The sequence below is a fragment of the Canis aureus genome, chromosome 15 (assembly GCF_053574225.1).
Source record: "Canis aureus isolate CA01 chromosome 15, VMU_Caureus_v.1.0, whole genome shotgun sequence".
NCBI lineage: Eukaryota > Metazoa > Chordata > Mammalia > Carnivora > Canidae > Canis > Canis aureus.
In genome coordinates this window covers 10,265,022-10,273,682 of record NC_135625.1, presented here as the reverse complement: position 1 = coordinate 10,273,682, position 8,661 = coordinate 10,265,022, and the positions used below count along the sequence as shown (strand labels likewise).

The 8,661-nt window shown below is 44.6% G+C and overlaps 1 pseudogene; it reads right to left on the bottom strand.

Annotated features, from left to right (window-relative positions):
- Positions 1–4,177: 4,177 nt before the first annotated feature.
- On the bottom strand, positions 4,178–5,785 carry LOC144284131 (ubiquitin carboxyl-terminal hydrolase 17-like protein 6; annotated as a pseudogene).
- Between the last annotated feature and the right edge of the window lie 2,876 nt (positions 5,786–8,661).

The following is an 8,661-nucleotide window of genomic DNA, read 5'->3' as shown; positions in this document are numbered from 1 at the left end:
GTCTCTGCACCCAGAGTGTCTTCACTCCATCCTCTTCTTCCGTGAGGGATTTCTTAAAATTCCATTCTCTCCCCGAGTTCCCTTCCTTGCTTATGGAGTCTTCAGGTTCCATGTGTCCTTCAATTCTTTGCTTCTGTGTGATCGCTGGCATGTGAGCCCCAACATGCTAGAGACACCATGTGGAACTGATTTACTGAGATGTCTCCAAATGGAAAAATCCCTAATGCAACAAAATGTATTGATTCCACATATATTCAAAATCGTGTATCACACACAGTATCACTAAAAATTTTAAAGACAGCTATGGTTTTCTTTTTAATATTCCCTTGGCTATTCAGGGTCTTTTCTATTTCCACACAAATCTTAAGATCATTTGTTCCAAATCTCTAAAGAAAGTCCTCAGTGTTTTGATAGGGATTGCATTAAATGTGTGAATCGCCCTGGGTACCCTTGACATTTTCATAATATTACTTCTTCTAATCCTTGAGCTTGGAATATTTTTCCATCTCTTTGTGTCTCCCTCCATTTCCTTAAAAGTGTTCTGCAGTTTTTAGGGTATAGATCCTTTACCTCTTTGGGTAGGTTGATTCCTAGGTATCTTATGTTGAATAGCAGGGGTAAGAGTGGCCATCCCTGCCTTTTCCTGATCTTAGGGGAAAGGCTCCCAGTGTTTCCCCATTGAGAATGATGTTTGCTGTGGGGTTTCTGTAAATGGCTTTTAAGATGCTGAGGAATGGCCCCTCTATCCTACACTCTGAAGACAGGATTAGCTCGGTCCACTGCCAGAAGAGTGAATGCAATGGCTTCTTCTAAAGAAACTAAAACACTGTTTGGAAACCTTCTCATCTCGCCCTCTGGTAACAGGAGCCTAATGTATTTTATGTCCCCTTATCACCACAGGGGTGGGGTTCTTTTCCCATTAAAATGAGCACTTTTAATAATATCACTGTGGAATGGATTGTTCTCATCTCCATGCCTTTACTGTGCTTGATTTCTATGAAGTGGAGAGGCAGAGCTAAGATGTGGTTCATCTGTGGTGTCTTCTGTTGGAGCAGCTGGTAATGGGATGATGCACACCTCACGGCAGGAGGCAATCTCCCTAGAAACTGTTTCCTGTCTCCTGCCTGAGCTCAAACCTGCCATGAGACACATGCCCTAAGATATCTCCTGTGAAAAGTCCTGACTTTGTTTTCTCTTGCTGGACAACACAAAAGCTCATGAAGGGGAGTCAGGTAAATCCTTCTCCTTACATTAACCCACCATAGCCAGGAACCTACCATCCTTGTCAAGCTCATAGATCATTGATTGGATGTGGCCTCCCAGATTAAACCTCCATATCCTGCCATGGAATCTAGCCTTGGGGCTGTCCCCAAAACCCAATTTCAGCCCAGATTTCTATTGTGAAAACAATTCCAGCCTGACATTTTGCCACAGGTTGATGAAGCCAGGACTCAACACATTGTAGCCTGGAAACAGGTATGAGGTCCACCTAGAACTCCATCCAGGATTGGCAATTCCATTTTTCCAGGAAATAACTCACACATCTGCGGATCCCTGGGTGGCTCAGCGGTTTGGCGCCTGCCTTTGGCCCAGGGCGTGATCCTGGAAACCCAGGATCGAGTCCCACGTAGGGCTCTGGGCATGGAGCCTGCTTCTTCCTCCTCCCGTGTCTCTGCCCCTCTCTCTCTCTCTGTCTATCATACATAAATAAATGAATAAATCGATCTTTAAAAGAAAAAGAACTCGTGAATCTGGTCTGTGGGAGGCTCTGCAGATTCTTTGGACTGTCCTCATGACTAATAGATCTTCATATAGAGAGACACCCCTCGAGTTACTAATGGATACCTGGACAGGATGAGCATTGACGTCCAGACACCTAACCAGAGAATCCATCTGCTGACTGCCCAGCCTCCACCGTCCCCACAGTGTGCTATCCAACCATCTCCCGTCATCCCTCCTAGGGGTCTCTGCTAGCCTTGGACAGAGATGGTGTGCTTCTGGTTCAATCTACTCCCTCCCCCTTAATTTCTCATACAAGCATCTTCCTGGTCAGAGCTCTCATAATTGAAGAGACCCTGAAGAATAATGTCCCTATGTCCCATTGCATTTCCTCTTAAATGGCTGCTGGCGCTTCCCCTATATTGAGCAAGTGAGTAGGAGTGAGAAATTCCCATGGGGGAGGATATAAATTTGAGCTGCAGGTGACCTAGAGGTTGCTGTGGAATTCCACTCAGGGGAAACAGGCAAAGAAGACTCTGTGAGGAGCCAGCCTGGAAATAAAACAACTGTTTCAAGGTTCTGAACTACTGGGGAGCAAAAGCCTGCACACCAAATCATATGTGGGAATTTTTTATTAAGAATAAAAAACCACACAACTTCGTAATAACATTTTAGAACAAAAACAAATAAAGCAGATGCAATATTCTGCATAACAATTTCAGAGAAATAATATCAACAAGTACAGAAAATGTCTTCTAGGAGAAAACATGGTGTAATTTGCAGAACTCTGGATGGGATCTTTTTCTAAATCAGAAATTCAGACATTTATAAAACAATTTCAGATTAACTTGTTAATTTCTGTTTACAACCAAGTTACAAATTGCCAGGATGATTTCCCTACATTTGTTAGAAAATGGATTTCACTAAGACAAACTTAACATTCCGATTGGGAAGCACGCTTTCACATTCCTATAGATTTACCTAAAGAAAAACTGCAGCATCTGTGTAGTGGTGGAAGTGTATGGGTAGGGGCACAAAAGCAGGACACCCAGCACGTTGTGACTTGACCGTTTCCATGCAGTTCAGTGTAGGAATTGCTGGTTCACCACATCAGTCCAGGTGGGGACATATCCTCATTCCAACAGACACCTCCTCAGGGTCCTCTGCTGTGGAGGACAAGTCCCCAAGTCCATGAGCTGTCTCATTCCCTATGACAGTCTTCAGAGGACGGGGATACCTGCAGGTCCTCTTACGGAACTCTTGGCAAGAATTGCACACAGGTTCCCTCACGCTTTACGACACAATAAACTGTATTGGCCATAAGAAACACAATTCCCAGACATGAAAGAAACCCTGACACCTTAGATCTCTAATCTGTCTTAGGTACATGAAAATCTCCAAAAAAACCTGATTTCTTCTGCACAGATCCTATTGTCCCTTACTCTCCAGTAAGGGTGGCATGTCCAAGTTTGAATACAGAGTGAAAATAACATTATGATGTGATGTTACAACTGCACATCTACGGTCACACTCAGAGGCGTTTGCTGGTCATGCAATAATTTCCATTCTACAATGAACTTGTCAAACTCCTCTGTAAGAAATGCAATGATAACACAGAACACCTATAACCTGACCTCAAAACGCTTTTGCTAGACTCATGAACTTGGCACTGTTTTCCAAGGTATCAACCCAGGTCCAAATTTGAATTTGAACTGGTCTGAAATCCAGAGTCCACTTCTTCTGGGTCAAGAGATGCCAAGAGCAGACGGTAGCAAAATAGTCATAAAAAGTTATGTTCAGTGGGAGGCTGGGCATTTCCCTTTGGAATAAGAGTCCTTGTTAGTTTGCTTCTCTTCAGTCTTAATGTGGGAGAGAGTGAAGGGAACATAATAAAATCACTGTGGTTCAATCAGGTCTGGATGCAGTTATCGCCGGAAACTAAGCACTTAATTTCCATCTCACAATTTCCAAGCAATGACCAAGACACATCGCTAGCAAGACCCAATACATTCTTATGTTCAGAGAAATATTCTTTCAATATAAATAGAAGAAAAGCATTCGGAAGTGGGGAGCATGACGAGAGGGTCAAACATACTGACTTCAACCCCAGGTCCTCTGCATCATATCCACTGTCAACCCTGACTGCTCACTGCCTCTCAACTGCAAGTGGCCCCCACTCTCCCCAAGGCTGAAGGACCGGCATGTTCCTGGATAGACCCCATATGAAATCCACACTATCCCAATAAAAGATCATGACAATGAACCAGGTTTAAATATCAGTGTCCTCAAGTTTCAGTTGAAGGCCTTATCCCATGAACACACCAGATAGATGGTTCTTCCATACATACAGAACACACACTTCACACAACACAAAATAATTCCAGTAGGGACTGTGTTCGGGTTTGGAGTGAGTGATTGACGCTGTGTGTATGGGTGTGTGTGCCCATGTGCACCAAATTTAGGAGACACATCCCTGGACTGCTTCCCCAGACCTCTGTCCCTTCTTGCTCATCCTCTTGGTAGGTCTGGCTCTTCCTGGCACACGCGGGACTTTGGCCACGTCCCCGGCCACCTGAGGTGGGAGCATCCCAGCTGCAGTGGTGAGCAGGTCGACAGTCTGTTGAGGATGATTCTTCGGCATCTCAGGTCTGTATTTGGAGTGGTGAAGGATGACTGCGTTCGCAGGAAGAGCAATTTCTCTTCTCCTGACATTGAGTTCAGGCTTAGGGCGGTTGCATTCTTGGAGGCATCTCCACTGGTCTAATGTCATTTGTTGTCTGGAGGTCTCTTTCCCACGCTCCTCCAACTCAGGATGGTTCACGGAGGGATCCGTTGCCGGCTCTCCTGAGGCCTCACCCACCACCGTGGGGTCTGCCTCGGGAGATGGGAGTCCTCCCTCCTCGACTGACTCCCTCCCAAGGTCTCTCTCCAGATCAGTCTTCTGCATATAAAAGAGGGTATAGGCAGGTTGGTGCAGCGCACAAATCACATCACAGGCGCTGACCTTAGCATCATCCATTTTATACCACTGGCCATTTCCTGCCTTTACGAAACAGAAGTAATGTCCGCTGTGGCAACTCCTCCCAGCGTGCACCAGCACGGCATAGAGCACATAAACCAAGGGTCCTGCCCTCTGCTCAGACAGGCAGTGTTGCATGTCAAGGCGCTCAGGATATTGCACCTCCTTAGTCATTTTGTTGCCTGTCAAGTCTGAGAATCGTCTCAAGACCAGGATGAGGACCTTCGGGGAAGTGTGCAAAGTCTACACCTTGGACGCAGGCACCTTCTCCAGACACTTACTACAATGGTAGGCATTTTCACCTTCCAGCAGTTCGGGCTTCACCAACTGCTCCAAAGCTTGGCTGACGCTGTGAGCATCCCCGATGTCCAGGCTGATGTCCAGGTAAGATTCCAGAGTGCTCGAAATGCCTTGGCAGTGGAGACACTGGATTTGAGACCTCCAGTACCCTCCAAAGAGTTGCTGGATGAGGGTGCTGTCCTGAGGACACTCAGGGTCTGAGAGCTTGTCCTCAGGCAAGCACGCTTGCTGCATTGCATCCAGAATGAACATGAGATACTCATGGGCATCTTCCTGCTTGTGTCTGTGGAAGGCGGCGAGCAGGAGTGGCAGGGGCTGGAGCACATATCCAGGATGGCAGAGAACCCGCGTCAGGTGAGCCTGCAGGGTACACAGCATGCAGGATGTCTGCTTCCTACAGGTGGTCCCGTGCTGCTGGGACAGCATGTAGCTGGCGAGGGGCTCTGTGTAGGTCAGACACTGTAGGGTCGCATTCACATAGCAAGTGTTGCCCATGTTCTGTAGCCCGGCTCCCACCTGGGAAAGGCTCTTCCAACTCAGAGGCGTCTTGGTGGGAGGCAGCCCTGCTGATGCGGGAGCCAACGGGTTAGTCAGGGAGGAGAGCGTCTTTGATGCAGGGGATGCCCTCTCGGGCACAGAGGGTCTTCCGTGGACTTCAGCACCGCCTCTCCTTGACCAGCATAACTGGGGTTTGGGAGAGGCGCTGAACTGAGGCTCCTCTGAGGGGTGGAGGTGGGCAGCCTCCATGTCTGCAGAAACAGTGTCCACAAGATACATTCAACCAGGAGCTTTGGGTCGCAAAGGGATGCTCCTCTCACTGTGCCAGTTTCCAAATGTCAGATAGTGACCCTCACCTCCACCTTTCATGGCTTTTGGGCCCCGGGATAAGGCACAAAGTCCTCTCATCCACTCTAATTGCTTGATTGGATTACGGGATTTGGGTGTGGTCCCTCCCTGACAGAGACCATTCAGGTCAGCCCAGCTCCTAATCTTGCCTCCCACAACAGACAGCACCTTCAGATCTTTCTCAACCTCCCTAACTGCCCCTACCTATTTCTGAACAGACTTTCTTCAGTGTTTCTATGTTCAGTGGAAATCTTAATGAGTGTCCTTTTTCTTTTTGAGTAACCTCAAGTGAGCCAAGGAGAGTTAGACATTAGTGCTCTAAGACAGGGAAGATCATTCTCCCAAAAGAGCTCAGGTATCACATAGGAACACCTTATCCTCACCAGCCAGAATGTTTGTAGCTGTAACCAATTATTTGGGAATATGTTGTCCATGCTTTGCTTCTACACCTTCATCTCTGTCTACTATGAATCCAATATACAAAGATGATGAAGGTCTTAATGAATATCATTGTCTGTCTAGGTGTGTCTCGGGTCTACAACAAGTGAAATCCTCTGGATGGTTTTATGCTTTTGGGAAACATTCCTTTAAAGCTCCTTTCTGACAGGTCTATATCTTAAATCCAGTATTATTATGCCGAATTTTAAGTTTTCCTCAGGTAATTCTACACCAATATTCTTTATATACTTTTGACTTAATTGGAGTATGTCATAGGCTTGCACCTCTTTTACACATTATGGTTTTGGCAGTTGTATATGCAGGGAGGTAGGCACGGGGTTAGCTCGTGGTTTGGAAGTGTCATTATGGCTTATTTTGTTTACAGAATTGGTAGTCTCTGCTGAAAGATTTTTGATTCAACAAGACAATTAATTCCTACTGTGACCATGACCATTTCCAGTTTATGAATTTGAATAAGCCTTAGGAAAGGTTAAAACCTAAGTCCATTTGTCTTCTTTACTAAACAGAGGCCAAGAGAAATTTTGCAAGGCCTTGGTCAGTGACTGGGCTGCACAAGCCCTGGGGCCCTGCTGAATACTTGATGTTCACTTGTCGTCCCTGGACACTGAGAGAATAAAAGTGTCATCTCTTAGCCACCATGTTTTAGGATATTTATTCTGAAACCATGGAGTCTAAAAAAATTTTTGTGTAGGATGCTCTTTATGATATCTCCGTGTTTAACTGAAAGTTTTAATTGACAAAATGAATATTACATCATGAATATCGTCAAACTATGACCCCATTTTTATTGCCATTAGCTCTAAATTGAGCAACCATACAGAGACATGGGGCCTAGGAATGATGTCTTTTGCTGAGTCTCCTCGTGTTGTCCAGAGATCCCATTACTCATTGTTTGACATGAGAAATAACTGTTTGGGAAGGTTTAACAATCCCTCTGTTTCTATAATCTGCTTAAACAAAGCCAGGCACATCCTCTGTGCCTGAGAAAGTACAATATTATTATTGTCTGCTTATCATTGTTTTTTTAATCATCATTCTCATTCTTATTATCTGCCTCAATTAAGTATTTAAACACCTTATGAGTATTCCATGTCAGTTTATTGGCTAGATGCCTGATGAACTTCAGTAGTCTATTACAATATCCCCAGTTCAACTTTGGACTGTCTTAAAAATTTCCTCTTACTTTGAGCAGAAATCTAAGGCTGTGCAATTCCTTTCTGTTGGTCTGAGTCCTAACTGGGGTAGAACAGGTTCAATGTTTCTTCAGCATGGTATTATCTCAGGTATACGACAGCAATATGTGTTCTTTCTCCTCCTCAAAGCTGTATTTTCCAAGAACAAGTTCCCTTTGGGAGTGACTGCCAGTTCTTTGTATTATTTCTCTTGAGAACATCTGTCACCAAAAACTTTTTTCAATCATTTATCTCAAAATACCTTTACTCTCTTCAGCTTAATCTTTGTTCTAAAGAAAAACTCGTTGTCCACATCACCCTGAATTCCAGAATTAAACCCATTATTCATTGATATTTCTTACAGAATGGATCAGCCTCAGGTTTCTTTTATCTTTGCACCTAAACTCTTGAAACTCCACAGCCACATGGCTGTGGTCTATCGTTGCATGTGGCCTATCGTTGACCTGCCTACAGTATAAACAGCACCATCTTTACCTTTTGTTATATATCTGAAACTATTAATTTGGAGACATGAAAACAATCACACATTGGGAAGGAATGTTATTGAAATTAGAAAGTAGACTGCCTCCATCCCAGGAAGACATACTCTGCTTCTAGATATCCTAGAAATGACTATGGCAGAAGGAATTGAATACCCAGTAGGGACACTGTGTAAGTTGTGCAGGGAATCTGAGCTCCCATACAGCTGCTCACGTGACATGTGCTTTTTATTTTTTTTTAATTTATTTTTTATTGGTGTTCAATTTACTAACATACAGAATAACCCCCAATGCCGTCACCCATTCACTCCCACCCCCCACCCTCCTCACCTTCTACCACCCCTAGTTCGTTTCCCAGAGTTAGCAGTCTTTACGTTCTGTCTCCCTTTCTGATATTTCCCACACATTTCTTCTCCCTTCCCTTATATTCCCTTTCACTATTATTTATATTCCCCAAATGAATGAGAACATATAATGTTTGTCCTTCTCCGATTGACTTACTTCACTCAGCATAATACCCTCCAGTTCCATCCACGTTGAAGCAAATGGTGGGTATTTGTCATTTCTAATAGCTGAGTAATATTCCATTGTATACATAAACCACATCTTCTTTATCCATTCATCTTTCGTTGGACACCGAGGCTCC